Source organism: Topomyia yanbarensis, chromosome 2, assembly GCF_030247195.1.
Source record: "Topomyia yanbarensis strain Yona2022 chromosome 2, ASM3024719v1, whole genome shotgun sequence".
In the NCBI taxonomy this organism is placed as follows: Eukaryota; Metazoa; Arthropoda; class Insecta; order Diptera; family Culicidae; genus Topomyia; species Topomyia yanbarensis.
This window is the reverse complement of record NC_080671.1, coordinates 382,183,120-382,203,205: the sequence shown is the minus strand read 5'-3', so window position 1 is coordinate 382,203,205 and position 20,086 is coordinate 382,183,120. Positions and strand designations below refer to the sequence as shown.

Below are 20,086 nucleotides of genomic sequence, written 5' to 3'. Positions count from 1 at the left end.
GATAGCATGATATCAGAAGCTGCGATTTCATTTCAACGAAAAGGCGATACTTACAAATGTAAACATAAGGCTTTTTCATACATGCGAATGAGGGCTTTGAAACGCAACAAATTTACCTAAAAATTTGGATTCTACGATATTGCTTTCTTAAACTACAGCAAAAATACAACGGGCGAAACTGTATTTTTGTTTGTTTATTTAAAGTTTCGCCCTCCGCGCTCCATGCAAACAAACAGAGCGATACTTTTTTTGCTAGCAGTTTATAGGCGAAACTGGTTTTTCGTATTTTTTAGGATTATTAGCTGTAAAAAGTAACAATGATCGCTATTGAAAAACCCGGACGAAATCGGTGGTGTAAAACGGTAGTTATTGTAAAAAAACGTAAGGGCGATACTTCAATGCTGATAGGTGGGACCGAAAAAGTAAACAATCGCCAAAGGGGCGATATTATCATTTTGTCAATTTCAATAGCAAAAACAAAGTTTAATTTAATAATTTCAAATACTTTATGAAGTTTTGGGTTTCGATCACTGAATCGTGCAATCTAGGATGTAAAAAACACAATAGTTCTTAAATAGGAAATAAAACCAAGTCTGGAAATATTCACTATAGATTTTCTTTGAATGGTATCACTGCTAGTATCGCCCTTTTCAAGAAAAAGCGTTGATTTCTTAGTTCTCAGTCGCGTTGGAAATTTGAGTAAAGTATAAACTTCAAACGATTCAAAAAAAAATTTCGATTTTTTTGGCTCAGTACAATAAATAACCCCTTCAGGAAAATTCAGTTTTCCCACCACAATTTAGATATTTTATTAACAGAGCATTAGCAATAATTCGTTTGTATTTCTATTTTATGGGCCATTTTTTCGCTTTCCCATTGATTTGGTTTGAGATTTCTAGCACTGATGTTGTCCTATGCTGATTTGAGCGATTCTCTGAGTCCTGCCACTATCCCATGTAGTATGTTTATTCAAAAACATCGCGAAGCATCAAGTTCTAAATGTTCTCAAACGATATAATATCCGAAGAGAGTGATAAAAGTTATAAGAAATGTCTCATCACATTGTTAGGTGGATTAAAAACGTTTTCTATGCAAAATTTTTCTGACTTTCGAATAAAAATAAGAAAAGGTACAATAAGTGCCATACTTTTTCAATAAGAGCTAGTATAAGTGATTATGAGATAAAAATATCCAAGTTCAATAACCCAAACACATGAAAACAAGAAAAGATAAGTGTATCATGTCAAGGAATAAATTATGCAACTCTTCGAGACTAAAAATTTGAATCATTAAAATAGTGATGTTAACTATTAGGATTTTCGCGAAATGAACGGAAAATCGATCAAAATTGTTAAATTTTAAATAAATTACTGTGAAAAGGTTACTTAACCTCATTAGCTGAAACATTTGAGGACATTTTTCAATGGAAAATTTTCTCACCTATCCAACGGATTCAAAAGATTATAAATACAAAGTATATTTTTTGACTTAGAGCTATTTTGAGACAACTAAGCTTTTAACACAAAAAAAATCAATAACTTAGTAACGGTTGAGATTTGAAGGTATGTGTAGAACGATTTTTTTCTCCAAATATGACAGTCAATCATCCCTCGAGAGGTTCTTAACCATGAACCAAACACCCTGTATAAAAAGAAAGATCATACGTCTCCCAACCTTTGAACGGAACGGATCGTTATATTTCACAGTGGTGTTCGGTGTATAAATTTCAGTGATTCAAGGTCATCCATTGTTCGTTCGTTAGCTACCATTCTGCTGGTGCCGGCAGTAAATCCAGTACATTGTTTTCGCTGGTGCGGAACAATCGACGTTGTTTGCAGATAAGTTTTGCTTTATTTTTTTTTCCTCGTTTGCTTTCCTTCCTTTTCCCTACTTTTACTCTACCTTGTAATCAAATAATAAGACACATTCCCGTTTATATAACGCTCTGCCCTCGTGCTTAAATGGCCGAGGGCGAAATACCATCTGATGTAATCATGGAAGTCCCTGATCCCCCTAATACTCGCATTGCTCCCCGTATAAAGCAGTACCCAGAAGGTTCCTCTGGGCCATGGGTGGTATATTTTCGGACCGGAGAGAAACCGGTTAATATATTAAAACTTTCTCGAGATCTGACTGCTAATTACCCGGCCGTAACTCAGATAACACGTGTTCGGGCAAACAAGATACGTGTTCTAGTGAGTGATCTCGGCCAGGCAAACGCGATTGCTTGCTGTGAGCGCTTTACGCGGGAATTTAAAGCGTACGTGCCTTGTGTGGCCTGTGAAATCGATGGGGTAGTGTCCGAACCGGGCCTGAAATGCGAAGAACTGTTGGAGCACGGGGTTGGCTGCTTTAAGGACCCCTCACTTGAACAGATTAAGATCTTGGAATGCAAACAATTGTATACCGCAAACACCGAGGGAGGTAAGACTACCTACTCTCTATCAGGCTCGATTCGGGTGACATTCGCCGGGTCCTCTCTTCCCAACTACATCCTCCTTGACAGGGTTCGCCTACCAGTTCGCCTGTTTGTACCGCGGGTCATGAGCTGCAGCAATTGCAAGCAGTTGGGCCACACAGCCACATATTGTGGAAATAAGAAACGATGCGGCAAATGCGAAGGAGAGCATGAGGATGACTCTTGCGACAAAGAAACTGAAAAGTGTATTTGCTGCGGGGGCCCTTCACATGCTCTTAAATCATGTCCTGCGTACAAGCAGCGCGGGGATAAAATTAAGCGCTCCCTTAAGGAACGCTCAAGGCGTTCTTATGCAGAAATGCTAAAGAATGCTTCGCCATCTGTCCTGTCTGAAAATCCCTATGCTGGTTTGGCTAACGTTGAGCAAGAATCTGACGACCCACGAGAGGGAACATCTTTGGTTAACCCAGGGGAATCCAGGAAGAGGAGAAATCCAGCCTCCCCTACATTGCCTCGTAAGGGTACCAAGGTGTCGTCCACTCAGAGTGCGCCATCTACAACCAATAAATCCAACGGAAGTGATGCACAAAAGCCGAAGCAATTTGCTCCAGGACTTGGAAATATTAATTCTAACAAGGAGTACCCACCACTTCCAGGGACATCCAACACCCCAAGTGTCCCCTTTTTTCAAACAGATACTCAGTCCAGTAGCGGACTAATGAAATTTTCTGACATAGTGGACTTAATTTTCACAGCTTTCAATGTTACTGATCCTCTTAAAAGCCTTCTGTTACGTTTTCTCCCTATAGTGCAAACATTTTTGAAGCAGTTGACTACTAAATGGCCCCTCCTTGCAGCGATCGTATCCTTCGATGGCTAAGTCATCGAACGAGGTCACCGATTCGATCACTGTTCTACAGTGGAACAGCAGAAGTATCCTCCCGAAAATCGATTCCTTTAAATTTTTACTAAATAGTTTAAAATGTGATGCTTTCGCATTATGTGAAACTTGGTTAACTTCCGATATAAATCTCAACTTCCACGACTTTAATATAATTCGTCTGGATCGAGAGAACCCCTATGGAGGAGTACTTTTGGGGATCAAAAAGTGCTATTCTTTCAACCGAACTAACCTCCCTTCGACACCAGGCATTGAAATTGTCGCTTGTCAAGTTTTAATCAAAGGTAAAGACCTTTGCATTGCTTCCATCTACATTCCTCCTAGAGCCTCGGTAGGGCACCGAACGCTTTGTAATATCACGGAATCCTTACCGGCACCGCGGCTAGTTCTGGGAGACTTTAACTCGCACGGTACGGTATGGGGCTGTCTTCATGATGATAATAGATCAACATTAATCCAAGATCTTTGCGATAATTTCAACATGACCATCTTAAACACGGGAAAAATGACGCGGATTCCTACACCACCAGCACGCGCAAGCGCGTTGGATTTGTCGCTTTGCTCGACATCGCTACAGTTAGATTGCATGTGGAAGGTGATCCCTGATCCCCACGGTAGCGATCATTTGCCTATCGTGATTTCAATTGCTAACGGTTCAAGACCATCGGAAACAATCAATGTCTCATATGACCTCACACGGAACATTGATTGGAAGAGTTACGCGACCGCGATATCCGTTAAAATCGAATCCACTCAAGAACTTCCTCCGGAGGAAGAGTACAGGTTTTTGGCTGGCTTGATTCTCGACAGTGCGAATCAAGCTCAGACTAAACCAGTACCCAGCGCGAATACCCATGGACGGTCTCCCACCCTGTGGTGGGATAAAGAGTGCTCAGAGCTGTACGCGGAAAAGTCCACTGCATATAAGGCCTTCCGGGAAGACGGGTTACCCGCTAGCTATCAACAGTACGCGTCGTTAGAAAGGCGAATGAAGAGTCTAATGAAAGCCAAAAAACGCAGTTATTGGCGCCGGTTCGTCGACGGGTTAACGAGAGAAACAGCGATGAGCACTCTTTGGGGTACGGCTCGACGTATGCGTAACCGTAATAGTACCAACGAGAACGTGGAATATTCAAACCGTTGGATATTCGCTTTCGCCAAGAAGATCTGTCCGGACTCTGTCCCGGTACAGAAAACGTGCCGCGCCACGTCTCCTCACGATACCGCGAACGAAACACCGTTTTCGATGGTGGAGTTCTCACTTGCTCTCTTATCGTGCAACAATAACGCCCCAGGGTTAGACAGAATCAAATTCAACTTGCTGAAGAATCTGCCTGACACTGCAAAAAGGCGCTTGTTGAATTTATTTAACAAGTTTCTTGAGGGTAACATTGTCCCTTATGAATGGAGGCAAGTGAAGGTCATCGCCATCCAAAAACCAGGAAAACCAGCCTCCGACCACAACTCGTATCGGCCGATTGTAATGCTGTCCTGTATTCGGAAGTTATTCGAGAAAATGATCTTGTTTCGCCTCGACAATTGGGTTGAAGCAAATGGCTTACTGTCAGATACACAATTTGGCTTCCGCAAAGGCAAAGGGACGAACGATTGCCTTGCGTTGCTTTCTACAGAAATCCAAATGGCCTATGCTAACAATGAGCAGATGGCATCAGTCTTCTTGGATATTAAGGGGGCTTTTGACTCAGTTTCTATCAAAATTCTGTCAGAGAAGCTGCACCAGCATGGTCTTTCGCCAATTTTAAATAACTTTTTGCTAAACCTGTTGTCTGAAAAGCACATGCACTTTTCGCATGGCGATTTAACAACATCGCGATTTAGCTACATGGGTCTTCCCCAGGGCTCATGTCTAAGTCCCCTGCTCTACAATTTCTACGTGAATGACATTGACGATTGTCTTGCCAATTCATGCACGCTAAGGCAACTTGCAGACGACGGGGTGGTCTCTGTTACAGGGCCCAAAGCTGCCGACTTGCAAGGACCATTACAAAATACCTTGGACAATTTGTCTGCTTGGGCTCTTCAGCTGGGTATTGAGTTCTCCACGGAGAAAACTGAGTTGGTTGTTTTTTCTAGGAAGCGTGAGCCGGCGCAACTCCAGCTTCTATTAATGGGTGCAACGATCAACCATGTTTTCACATTTAAATATCTCGGGGTCTGCTTCGACTCCAAAGGTACCTGGGGATGTCACATTAGGTATCTGAAACAGAAATGCCAACAAAGGATCAATTTTCTCCGAACAATAACTGGAACATGGTGGGGTGCTCACCCAGGAGACCTGATCAGGTTGTACCAAACAACGATATTGTCGGTGATGGAGTACGGGTGTTTCTGTTTCCGCTCCGCTGCGAACATACACTTCATCAAACTGGAGAGAATCCAGTATCGTTGCTTGCGCATTGCCTTGGGTTGCATGCACTCGACCCATACGATGAGTCTCGAAGTGTTGGCGGGCGTTCTTCCGCTAAAAAATCGATTTTGGGAACTCTCATATCGATTGCTCATCCGATGCGACATTATGAACCCGTTGGTGATTGAAAACTTCGAGAGGCTCGTCGAGCTTAATTCTCAAACCCGATTTATGGCCTTGTATTTCGACTACATGGCACAGAGCATTAATCCTTCTTCATATACTGCCAACCGTGTCCGTTTCCTAGATACTTCTGATTCTACTGTATTCTTCGACTCATCCATGAAGGAAGAGATTCGTGGAATCCCGGACCATATACGCCCGCAGGTGATCCCCAATATATTTTATAATAAATTCCGAGAAGTCGACTGCGACAAAATGTTTTACACTGACGGATCAAATCTCGATGGGTCCACTGGCTTCGGTATCTTCAACAATACTATCACCGCTTCATTCAAGCTCAATGATCCCGCTTCAGTTTACGTCGCAGAGTTAGCTGCAATTCAGTACACCCTTGGGATCATCGACACTCTGCCCACAGATCACTACTTCATCGTTTCGGAACATATACGAAAGACCAATCTGCTTCAACGAATTTTTTAGTATTTGTCGTCAGAGGACGCTCAACAGTTGGCAAACCTCGTGGAGCAACGGGGAACTTGGACGATGGCTACATTCGATTATCCCAAAGGTATCAACGAAGCCTTGGTTCGGGGGGATGGATGTGGGTCGGGATTTTATTCGTGTAATGTCCCGACTTATGTCCAATCACTACACCATGGATGCGCATTTGCGGCGTATTGGGCTTGCGGAGAGTAGTCTGTGCGCTTGTGACGAGGGCTATCACGACATCGAACACGTTGTCTGGGTGTGCGCCGGGTATTGTGACGCCAGGTCTCAGTTAAAGGAATCCCTTCGGGCCCGAGGTAGACCACCCAATGTACCAGTCCGAGATATGCTGGTAACTCGTGATTTCCCCTATATGTCCCTTATTTATACCTTCATAAAAACGATAAATATCCCAATTTAGCCCCTCTCTTTTATTTCTCGTTTTTAGAGTTTCCTCCTGCCTTGTGGAACCGATCAGCTCCAGAGTGCCACTATGTAACCGCCGTCGCCCTTACCACTACGCCTGCATAGAAGGAAACTGAAGCGAGAGCGACTCGAGGTCCGATGACTTTTGAAGGATTCCCCGCGGGTCCGAAGAATACCATCCGCCAATCCGGTACTCGACGACTTACTAGACTGAGGCGCAAATTTATTTCGCTGATCCCCCTCCCCCCCCCCCCCCCTTCGAGCGAAAGTTGCAAGTTTTGCTCTTCTTTCCCTGTCTCTCCCCTGTCCTTGATACAACTGCTGCTACACTGATGCGGAAATAAGCCACCCTCTGAATATCTTGACCAAGCATAAGTTTTAGTTAAAAAATTCAAATTAGTATTCTGTATTCCTAGTTTTAAGATAGCTATAATTTTTACGCTTTATTGAAACTCTTGTCCTCCATTTTGTAAATAGAATTGAATCCCTAGTTTTAAAATTTCTGTGAATCTCCTCATAAATATTTGTTCCCCCCTTTTGTATACTAAACTATATTGTTAGTTTTAAGACAACCGTAAAATATTTCGTAAAATACTATTACTCCCCCTCTTGTATATCAAAGTAAATCCCTTGTTTTAAATTTTTTCATAAAAAAATCTTTTGGCCCTCTCTTGTATATCGAATCTTATTTCTAGTCTTAAGATAGCTGTAAACTTTCTTTTCCTTTGTAAAAAAAAATATTTCAACATTGTAACCTCCTAGTTTTAAGATATCCAAAATGTAAAAACAAAAGTATTTGGCACCGCCAAGCTAACGCATTTGTGCCTATCAAATAAACGAAATGAATAAAAAAAAAATAAATAAAAAGAAAGATGGGTAATGTCTAGGACAGTGATTTTGGAGGTCCGCGAAGATGGATATCTTTTCCGGTTGGATATTGAAATTCAAAGCTTTTTTGCATTGAATGAGATGCTCGCACGGCCCAGCGCTGCGCATTACACCAAAATACGGAGAGGTGCCATCCGTTACAAATGATACTTGAAGAAAATTTTCAGTGGCATTCGTGTTGTTAAAATACGGTTGGAAAATAACGCTATGCACCTATCCTGGTCAGATTCCTAGGTGCCGGTTTTGAAACAAAAAGTCGACAAGAAAAATTACCAAATACAGTTTTCAACAATTATTAATAAAACACAATCAATTGGCCAATCAATAACGGATACGCTTTGTATATCGAAATTAAATGCTATCATATTCGGAAGAATTTTCTGCACAAAATAGACTATTATGATGATTGAAATTTGAAATTAAATCTTTTTTAGTCATTTTTGAATAAACTACTCGATTTTCGTTTTATTTTTAGCAGTATCATTGTAAGATAGATTTTTTAATACATTTTACATCAGTCTCTGCACTATTAAATTATCTTAAAACCAGTGTTTTACTTGCATACATTTATAGTTTTTATTTGTAATCGTGTACGGAATTTTGAAAATTATTGTGTTCATAAAATGGGCTTTAAAATTATTACTAGAAAAACAACAACCAAATTAAAGAAAATTTACAGGTATGAGGTGTTAATCAGCTATACTCTAAAACGATTCAAGCAAAAGCAAACCCTGGTTTTTTGTATCTGACTGATGAGACCTTCTTAATTCAATTATACCAGCCAAATCACATTTTCTAATAATTATACTCTCAAGATAACGGTATACATGAATAAATGCTCCGTCCGGCGCATTCAAACATCTGGTTTTGCATGATTTCACAAAGATTCAGTTCAAAATTTGCCCTAGAAGTTCACATGAAATGAGCGACAGCAAATCAAGAACAATGTAAAGTTTGTAGCAGGCAACTATTGTACAGCCTCCCGAAAAAAGCTCCGTTCGTCGCCTTTGCACACTTCATTATGCAACCAAGTCGAAACGCGGATACGAAACAACTAGCAGCCAGTTGGAACTGTCATATGCAGCCAACCCGTTCGAAGTAGGGTAAATTGGGGAGAGATGCCGCGCACATTTCCAAAAATCTATCATGCATCAAAGTAAACCATTCAATATTCGAAGAAATCATTTTTATCAATTGCGACAAGTTTCTAAAATACTGTGAAATAGTTTTTTTATGAAAAAAATTCTTCAAATTTTCACGAGCATATTTAAAAAAAGGTCAATGCGGGAGACATGCCGAATGTGCGGGTGAGACGCCGTACCGTGGTCACAAACTGAAAAATGGTGAACAAGACAAAAAGAAAAATCGCTCGCGACCTTAAAAATTCATTGATGACATTGATGTTGAAACTGCATGAGTCCCGCTTAAGTAAAGTTTTGGCAAATTGGGTAATTTGTAATAAAAAAAACTCATATTCTTTATAATCATAGTCACGTTGGCTATGTTTAGACGAGAGGGATTTCTTTTATTTTATAATTTGTAAAAGTTATGTAACGATTTGTGAAAATTTCCAATATTTACGTTATTTTTTGGCCTATTAGGAGCCATAAAAATGGAACAAATTGACATTGTGCAAATCCCTCTCAACCAAACAGATCGGTATGTTTTCTGAACAATTGGAGAAAAAATTTTTGAAATCGGACCAGTACTTCTATGAAAAGTCTTACTTGACCGCTTAAATAACATTACTTTCGGGAAAACGCGTTTAAAGATAAAGTACGGTGTATAACTCGATTGTAGTACCTTACTAGATAATCTGTTATACCGGGTCCGCAGAGCTCACCTTCCTCATCATGAAAATGTTCTTGGCTTTGCACATTTTGCTTTCTCTGTTGAATTCGGGCCTGTTTTGCCGCGACACCCACTTTGCGTTCAGAACGAGTTATACGTTCACTGTCGAGTCGAGTAGCACATCTTTCAGCTTCAGTCCCCAAGTTAATTCCCATCACCTCCATAGCTTGTAAGATCGATGAAAATCCTTGGTTAAAGATGCTGCTTGCCAAAATTTATGCATGTGTTTCGACGCTAAGGAACAAATTCCACTATTCAGAGACTCATTGATGTTTTGGGTGTGAGCTCCTAAGCATCTTTCGAATAAATCATTAGATGATAGACTTTCGTAGATCCTGACATGTTCGCAAGTTTCACAAGTTCCTTTTACTTCAGCCTGACGTCACTTGCACCAACTGTCCACGCTGGGTGAACACTTTGAGTGTTGGGGATTTTCGTTCGAGGACGAGCAGTGTTCGAGGGAAGCTCAGATTGCATTTCGCATATGTTCTGAAGAATTTGAGTTTCTCCGAATCGCCAGCCCATAAAATTTTGTTAGCTGGCCGATTGATTTGTCCCGCAACTTTCCCTTTCCTTTCCCACAGATATCTTTGTTTTCTTTCTTCAGTTTTCGTAATCTCGTTCCCATACGCTGCTCAATATGTCCAACGCATTCTTTCTTCCGTACGATAATATCGTCCCAAAAAAAGCAAGAAACCATTCACAGACGCTCACATATACATAAACCGTAAAGAATGGACCGGTGAATTCTTTTAACAATGGTTTTTCCATAGACAAGCACCATCGTGGTGCCGCTGCGCTTAGTATCTCAGAAACGGCCGGAAATGGGTACCTTTCGGTTCCCAGAAACATGCCAAGAAATATGATTTTCACCAAAATTTTCACCACCATCAAAACCCACAGATAGTATAAGGGTTTCTGCATTAGGCCGAAGTCCCAAGGGTTGCAGGTTCGAATCCTGTCTCTGGGGTGATCACATAATTGCTTTCGTTTAACTCATCATTTCGACCTGTATTCCCTGTTGGATATTACCAAAAAAGCCTTGAATAAGATATTGGCACTCACGTCAAAAACCAAAAAAAAAAATGAATTATTTGATATCTAACTTGCCAAAATGGCGTTTGTCATTAGATAGCACAACAGCTTCGATATGTCTACCATTCAAACATGATACAGTACATATCTTCTTCACTACATGAAATATGTTTAAAATTGCTTTAAAAAAATACTCGAATTCATACATAAGATAGGTACAACACATTTTAACTGCAGTCGTCATATATGGCAAGGAGAACACGTCAAGTAAGTGTCGCCGTTGCTCAAGATTTTACTGTTTCGTTAAAAAAACCAAAACATATCATTGAAAATGGCGTTTTCGTTTGTCTCTTGTATGTCAAGATCAGTTGTTATGAGTCATAGTTTCACGGTTTGTTTACATCGTGTTTACGTTTTTTGGCTCCAGTGCAAAATCAATTTATTGTGTGTTGTACCTGTAGTTTTTCGGTAAAGAGAATTCCAGTCGCTCGACGGACATTCTTTTTCGATTTGTATGCTGCTCACCAGTGAAATTGTAGTACAAAAGTGCCTTATTTCGCCTTGTGAAAACTTTGTTAAACTCTGCGAAAATTGTGACACTTTGACGTGTGTAATTACCCTCCAAAAACTTTACACACTCAATTCGCCATCTGCACGCGAGTAATGGAAAGTGTTCCCCACACTTCAACTTGGCGCAAAGCGAGTCGAAATCAAAAAGTTGGATACATGACGGGTTGGAATCAACAATGAGTCATAGTTGCAAGTCATGCGACTCGCCCTTCTAATGGGATTGGGAAAATTGCATGCCGCGGCCATTGCGGATCGGTTTACCACCGCACCTGTATTCCCGGTATGCAGCGATCCGCACTAGACCTATTGTCAAGTTTCAGCAACAACCTGTATTGGCTGTGTGACGATTGTGCTCGCTGTTTCAACGAGTGGGTACAGCAATCCGATTCCGTTGCTCCCATTGTGGACACAAAAAATTATGTGAGGCTGTAGATAATTTAAACGCTGTCGTCTCTAATCTCTCGAGCCGGATTGAAACTCACTTTCCGGCCAATTCTGGTTCTGTGGCTCAAAGGGGGCTGTTCGCCAAGCGACTTCCAGGGGACCTGCCCACTCCGAAGCGAAGTTGCGAGAATAATGCAAAAATTCGTGCCATCGCAGCCGCTATCTGTGGTACTAGAACCATTCAGCGGGAAATTAAAGCTGTTGCGGATGAGCTGGAGCAGTTTTGGGTCTATTTGAGCAGTCTCGACCCGAGCCATACAGTGGAGGAAATTGTTGCTATGACCCAGGAATGCCTCGGAATAAGCGACACACCTAAGCAGTATTGTTGGTCAAGAGGGATACCGATATCACGAAACTCAACTTCATTTCCTTCCGAGTTGAGATTCTGAGCGAACTAAACGACACCGCACTCAAAGCGTCGACTTGGCCAACTGGAGTACTCGTTCGGGAATTCAATTTCGACCAGCCAAAGCAGGATGGATTTCGCTAATGGAAGATCGGGATGCACTGCCGCTTGTATTATGGAAGCCCTCGATCACCCCACCACAGTCCAGCTACTGCAGCCAACGTTCACCAGTCGTCCCGGTCCTGTGTGTGGGAGTGGAGAAAGGGTCTTCCAAACTTCCTACTGCGGCAAGTATCCATTTATTTTGAATAATTTAAGCGCTGAAATGTTCCTCGATTCCAGTTCGTCGTTAATTACCAGCGCATTATCAGTATCAGCATCAGCACATTACCAGCATCAGAACCATTTCATGTCAGCGACCCGCAGTTGTTTACAAGAGGAACATAGTCCAGCTGCATTTCACGAAATATCGTTTCTTCGGTCACCGGGACGCACACTTGCCACCAGTCGTGAGGAAGCCCTTAGTCCCCCCTTCACAGTCGAGCCCTTCCTGCCAGCTATCAGCAGCCGTCCCGGTCCTGTGGTGGTGTTGGGACAAGGGGTCTTCCGCAAACCTACTACAGGCAAGTACAATGGATCTGCGAGCTCTTCCTTGCCTCAAAGCTCTTCGATTTCCAGCCTTGGTCAACGACAGGACAAGCTGCTGTTATACTATCAAAATGTTGGTGGAATCAACTCAACCGTTGAACAATATCGTATTGCAGTCTCTGATAAGAGTTTTGACATCATTGTCCTCGTCGAAACGTGGTTGGTTCGGTACCGGCTACAAGGTGTTTCGTTGTGACCGGAACCCGAACAATAACTGAAAATCTACCGGAGGTGGCGTATTAGTAGCAGTTAATTCCTGCTTGAAGGCAAGAGTCGAGAACATTTCTTGGGTTTGCCTTGAGCAGGTTTGGACGATTATCGACCTTGGAGACCGTAAGTTGTACCTGTGTGCGTTGTATGTTCCACCCGACCGCGCTTGTGACATCGAATATGTCGAAGCACACTGCAGCTCGGTTTTTACGATCCTCGAATATGCTAATGCAGTTGATGAGATCATGGTGGTAGGAGATTTTAACCTTCCTAGCATTTCATGGAAATCTTCCCGCAATGGATTTCTTTATCCGGATTCCGACCATTCCGTTTTCCACCCAGCTGCAGTGAGACTAGATACTTGACAGCTATAGCTCAGCCACATTACTACAAATTAATCCTATTGCCAATGAGAATAGCCGCCACCTCCACCTTTGTTTTGTCAGCGATCAGGTCTCCGCCACATCAATAGTGATGGCTCCCTCTCCTCTAGTAAAACTAGTAGCGCATCAACCTCAATTGATCGCCAAGATTGATAGCACTTTGGTGCACTGTGACTTCGATATTTCAACGCTTTCCGTCTTCTACGATTTTCGTAAAGCTAACCATCAAAGTATCGCAGACCTTCTTTCCACCATCGATTGGGAAAATATTCTAGACCCCGAAGATATCGAAACCGCAGTTCAAACTTTTTCCAACGTTCTGGGATACGTTATTGACAGGCACGTTCCGAAGAAAGTTCACTATCGACAAGCCGGCCCTCCATGGCTAGCGAGTACGCTACGACAGCTCAAATTCATCAACAGAGCTGCCCTGCGGAGATTTACCAAATATCGCACAATACCACCCAGAAACTATTACGTTAGTCTCAACCACGCTTATAAACGAGCCAGTCAACACTCTTTCTTTCGATATCAGCAAAATATTCAGCGTGATATTAAGTCGCATCCTAACCGTTTCTGGAAATACGTAAACGAGCAGCGCAAGGAATCTGGACTACCATCGTCTATGACTTTCAATGGTAACACAGCTACCACATCTCGAGACATATGTGCACTTTTTTCGGAAAAATTCGCGAAGGTATTCACAGATGAGGCACTAACCATTGAGCAAATCGAACTCGCTGCTAGCAAAGCTCCACTTGTAGGCCACGCATTGGGTACTATCGATGTCGACGCAACGATGATTACCAGAGCTTCCTCTCGGCTTAAGTCATCTTTCAATCCGGGACCCGACGGGTTCCCCTCTGTTATCCTGAAAAGGCATATTGAAGCTTTGATTGCTCCGCTTCTTCATATCTTTCGAGCATGTATTGCTAGAGGAGTTTTTCCATCTTGCTGGAAATACGCGAACATATTCCCAGTTCACAAAAAGGGTAATAAGCGAGACGTCAATAATTACCGTGGAATAACTTCAATGAGTGCTGTTTCGAAGTTGTTTGAGCTGGTGATTATGGAACATTTTCAGGCTCATTGTAGGCAGTACCTAAGTGACGATCAACACGGCTTCACGTCCGGACGGTGAACTGCGTCTAACCTGCTGTGTTTAACATCCTACATAACAGAGAGTATGGAACATCGTGCTCAAACCGACGTTGTTTACACCGACTTATCTGCAGCTTTCGATAAGATAAATCACGATATCGCAATCGCAAAAATGGAGAGATCTGGAATAAATGGTAGTGATTTGCAGCTGTTTCGATCCTACCTCACAGACCGAGAAATAGCGGTTGTCATAGGAGACTGTCAGGCTCCCACCTTCATTTCTACGTCAGGAATATCTCAAGGAAGCCACATGGTCCCCATTGATGTTTCTGCTATACTTCAATGATGTATATCTAGTTTTGAAGACTCCACGATTGTCCTTCGCAGATGACCTCAAGATATTTCGACTAATTCGTTCAATTGAAGATGGCAGATTACTCCAACAGCAACTTGATGTCTCTGCTGATTGGTGTAACACGAACCGCATGTGCGTGAACCCGAAGAAGTGTTCGGTTATATCGTTTTCACGGAAAAGGGATTTGATTCATTTTAACTACCGTCTACTAGAAACAGACATTGAACGCGTCAGCCACGTTAAAGATCTGAGAGGGATTCTAGATTCTCAACTTACGTTTAAGCAACACGTCTCTTATACAGTTGGTAAAGCATCTCGAGCCCTGGGGTGCATCTTCAGAATAGCCAAACATTTTACGGATATCGATTGTCTTAAATCGATGTAGGGGAGAGAGGGTAACTGGATCAGCAGGAACTATGAAACATTCTCAATAAAATCATAATGCATGATCAGAATCATCTCATTCTCTCATATTTCACGATTTCTAATTCTTTACACGTGTTGCTATATTTTGGAAGAGATCTGATAACTGTATCTCTTTTAATGGATATTTGTTTGTTTTGTGATAGCCAGAGTAAATTTGCAATGGAAAACATTATTCCATCTTTATGAGTTACCATTCATTGAATAAAGGTTTAGTCTATTGCTATTTATAGCAAATTTTATGCTCAACATATGCCGCGAACAAAGTTTTTTGGTAACTTCTCATGGTTCTGTGTAATTTCACAATTTTCATGAATAGACCCATTGGGTAACTGTGGAACGAAGGCGTATGGGGAACAGTGATTATTTTTTGTTTTTGTGGTCTGTCTCAAAATGTGAATGGGTTCCGATTTTCAACAGTAAATACTACTCATATAGTGCAAAATTAGTAAATTTGGGCAAGTTTTGTAGAAATTGTCTCTTATTTCAGGATTGCAGCTGATTTGCATATATGGTGGTTCAATGTTACGCGATGTTATAGTGGATTCTTTCGTAAACAAACGATTTTCGCCTCAATATAACTTAAATTCAAAGTGTTAGGATCATTCTTCGTCAAAACAAAAGAATAAAATTTGTAAGTAGAATATTTCACTATAGACGACATCGTGTTTCATAGTTCCTACCCATGGAGCACACTGATACATTTTACCACCGACTGTTTATTATACAAAAAATGTTATTTCCTGTGAATTTTACCAGCTGGAAAAAATATATGTATTAGTTAACAGCAAAGTGGCATTATGTATCACTTTTGGTTACACAAATAACAAGTATTATCATCAAAATTAAATTGTAGAAAAAATGTGTTTCATTGTTACCCTCTCTCCCCTACTGTTCTCTATCGCGATCAATACTAGAATATTGCTCTGAAGTTTGGAGTCCAAACTACAATAACGGCGTTGAGAGAATAGAGTCCGTTCAGCGTCGGTTTTTACGTTTCGCGCTTCATAGATTGCCGTGGAGAGATCCTTCCCGACTACCACGCTATGAAAACCGGTGTCAGCTAATTCAACTAGAGCCCCTACATGTTCGAAGGAATACTGCAAGAGCTTTGTTCATCGCAGACACTCTGCAAGGTTGTATAGATGCCCCAGCTATTTTGGAACAAATCAACATAAACGTCGCACCTCGAGCACTACGCAACAACATTATGTTCAGATTACCATTCCGACGCACTAACTATAGTATATATGGAGCCATCACTGGTCTGCAGCGAATTTTTAACCAGGCAGGTTTCTCGACAAACTCTGCGTATACGTTTTTCCAGACTGTTTAATCAATTAGCTAACAACACTTGACATTTTTATTCTTTGTTTTTAATTATTGTATGACTATTGTTATTGTGTACTTGATTGTTAGAAATAAGATTAGCATTAAGGCCAACATCATTGGGACTTTGATATGCCTGTTGATGTATTAAACAAATAAACAAATGTTAGCTCCTTCATGCACTTGTAAAAAAATCGTATATAGAACGAAAATGTTTTTAAAAAGCACGAATTCATTCGTCGTTTTCTGCAACGAAGCATTTTCGTACATTGTAAATAGTTAGTTTCGTTCATTTCATGAACTCAAAAAATTGGCGAATTGAAGAACAAAATTGTTTTATTTATTATTTTAAATATTTACTTTGTTGCGCGAAATGTATCGTCAAAGAGGAAACTATGTTTCGTGATTGAAACGAAATGTTTCGTCATGCTTGTATATAGCACAAATATTTCGTTAGTCGAACAATTTTATTTTCGTTCAACGAACACTATTTTCGTCCATGTTATTTTCTCATCCGATCTTTTAGGTTGGATATTTGACACCACAGATTTTTTTATTTGAAAGAGATCGATCTAGCAAAATTGATTTCATTTCAAAGTACTCCGAACTTTTGAGTAGGGTTGCCACCCCTCCGGGTTTGACCCGGAGACTCCGGTTTTCGGGAGCGATCTCCGGGTTTTACATCAATTTCTCCGGGTTTGGTGGGAAGAAGCATAGGTTCAATTTTTTTGGAATTAATTTTAATTCCATTTTGGAATTATAATAGTTAATTTACACTTTTTAAATATTTTGTAAAGACAAAATATTTAAAAAGTGTAAATTAACTATTACTCTGGTTCATATTTATTTTTCCCGACTAACCCTTCGTTTCAAGGTGGCGAAGACTTCACCAAATATTGCTAATTTCTTTCACAAAGCAATGAAAATGAAAAACAAATAAAATTTACTACAAATTAACCTTCCGGAAGTTGCGCTAGTGCACTGAGTGCACGCTGCTCTGAAAATCTAGCGAAATCGTCTTAGGGGACCAGCGACTGCTCGTTCGGTAAGCCACATGCGCGACTTCCGGACGGTTAAGGAAAGTAATATTTCGCTATGTGCTACAATTGGAATATTGCATTCCACTAAATCGCTCAAAATGGCGTAAAAAAGTTATTTTACTGCAATTTTACCAAATCATTTCACTCTTAGTGGTGCTTATCACCAACTGAACTAAGGTCTGGCAGATTTGTTCTAATCCAACTGACCAGGTCAACATCAAACGAGTTCATGCGGTGTTGTTGCTACTCCAGCAGCGATCCTTAACTGGGCTAAGGTGAGTTTTGCCCCTTTGTTGCGAAATTAAAATTTGTTGGTGACGAATAACCGACACCACATAGTGTGATGTCGCAGCTCTGCCTCCTTTGGAGAGCAAATTCTCCTGTTAGTTGTGGAGGAGAGCAATGCTCGTTCGACCTCCACAGTGAGAGTAGCTGGTGCTTTTGTATTCTTGGCACTTAGTCGGGGAAGTGAAATACTACACCACATTAAACTGATAAAACCGTTCTCAAGCGTGAAAAATTTACAGTTTTACTTTAACGTGGTAATAAAAAGCGATTAAAGTGCTCTAAAATGCCAAGCAATCGCTTTGATTCCAATTTCTTTCTCGTTCCACTCAAAATCCACCACCCCCCTGATCAGTGAAAATCTCCGGGACAAAGCTTCTCCAGAGGTGGAAACCCTACTTTTTAGTATTAAAATGATTGTGAAATTATTGGGTCGTGACACATACCGACAATGTTTAATGCTTGCACTCTCGTAGTAACTTCCTTTTGTGAATAAATATTGTGGGAATTCTTTACCAAAAACCGTAATTAGCCCAAAACAAATGACTTGTGTTGATGACGAATCTATTCTGTTAATGGCAAGGATTACTACAAACATCTTTCGTAGTAATGAGAAATTTGAAAATAATTCGATTTTCCCAGATTTTTATCAAACAACGGATGAAACTATTCGTAACATATTTACGAATAAATTCGTTCAGTGATATGAACTTTTTGAGTAGGGTAAGATGGGGCAAATCCGACCTAGTAAATGGTTTTGACTGTAAAATGCTCATTTTACGTCGGATCAAGTCGTTTTATATACCAAATTAAAGGTTAGACTCTTGGACAACTTTCGGTATATAGCGTTTTATTTGGATTTTCAGAATATATTGAGATACAAGCGTTTTACAAAAATGTTCATTTTTGCTGTTATTAAAAATGGTGGGGTAAACCCGACCCCCTATGTTTTTGGTTGATTTAGTGCAGATATTACTCAAATTTTATGGTTTTTCAATGATAACTCAATGAATGTTGTGTTATTGGATTGTAACATAAAGAAAATGGAGTTCAATACCAATCTTGGAATGCTGCAATCACGAGCAGTAGCACGTAATAATATTCCCATTTGCATCGGAGCAATTGCTTGACGAATACTATAATCATCATGTTTTTGTGTCTTTCGTTTGTAATTATGAACCATTTTGCATAAAAATAATAAATAATAACAATAAAAATATATTTTAATTTGATAAATAAAAATTTTTTTAGCTAAAAAGCGGTCGGATTTACCCCAATATTTAGAGGTCGGATTTGCCCCACCGCGTCATTTTTCATTACGATGCAATTTAAAAAAAATATGAAAAAGGTTGTACTAAATTCATCTCAATTTAAATCCACTTACATTTATTATGCAGTCACTTTAACAATCAGAATATCCTGTAGTCAATGATGCACAAAAATCAAATCAAAAGTTGTAAAATCACACTTTTTGTCGTATGAGCATCTCAATGTAGACTAATAAAATGCTGCCATACCACCATTATGATTATTTTCGATGCTCTACACGACAACATTGATATTAGTTCGCGTAGTGCTTCTGATTTTCGGTAACAGAGAGGGGTCGGGTTTACCCAACGGTCGGATTTGCCCACCTTACCCTATAATTAGTTTGGGGATTCTTTGAAAAAAAATCGTTCATAATAGGAAAGATGCTTGTAAATATTAAAAAAAACTTTCATAAATTTCATATTCGTAATAAGCCTACGAAAAATGTTTCGTGGTTTTACGAAAAACTCATAATAAAAAAACGTTTCCATAAAACTACGAATAATTAAATGTACGAAAAATTCGTATATTTTACGAAAGTATTCTGTGCAAAACCTTTTCGTAGCAGATTTACGAATATATTCTCTCAGTGTGTTGTTTAAAAGCAACAACGTTTTTAAACCTCAATATTTTTTTATTTAAACTATATACCCTCAAAAATATAAGTCCTAGCAATTTTGGCTGTTTAGGATATCTTTTCTAAGCAATTGAAATATTGTAAAAAGTTTAGGAGAGTTTTATTGAGCATCAAAGGGTAAAAATTAACCGGTTTCTAGCACTGCATTTGTTGAGGAAAACTTTTGTTTTTTCAGTCGTGACATTGCTTCTATACCACAAGAGTTCCAATAGTAGATGTATTTAATCATAGCGGATATTTTTGAAATAGTAAAACACATCAATGAGGCGGTAAAGTATTCTAATGCATGATTATTTATGATTTTTCACATAATGTACTTTGATCTAGAGAAGCACGTATATTAATATGACAAAAAATGTTGAATATGTGAGCATAAGAATTGATTTGTATTGTCACTGTTACTGGTACTAGGCTAGTACTATTAGCACAACTACTGAAACACCCACTTTC

At 40.2% G+C, this 20,086-nt stretch overlaps 1 protein-coding gene across 2 annotated transcripts in view; it reads right to left on the bottom strand.

Moving 5' to 3' along the window:
* LOC131684683 (soluble guanylate cyclase 88E) overlaps window positions 1-20,086 on the bottom strand; it is a 215,018-nt gene that overhangs the window by 184,668 nt on the left and 10,264 nt on the right. The window lies entirely within an intron of this gene.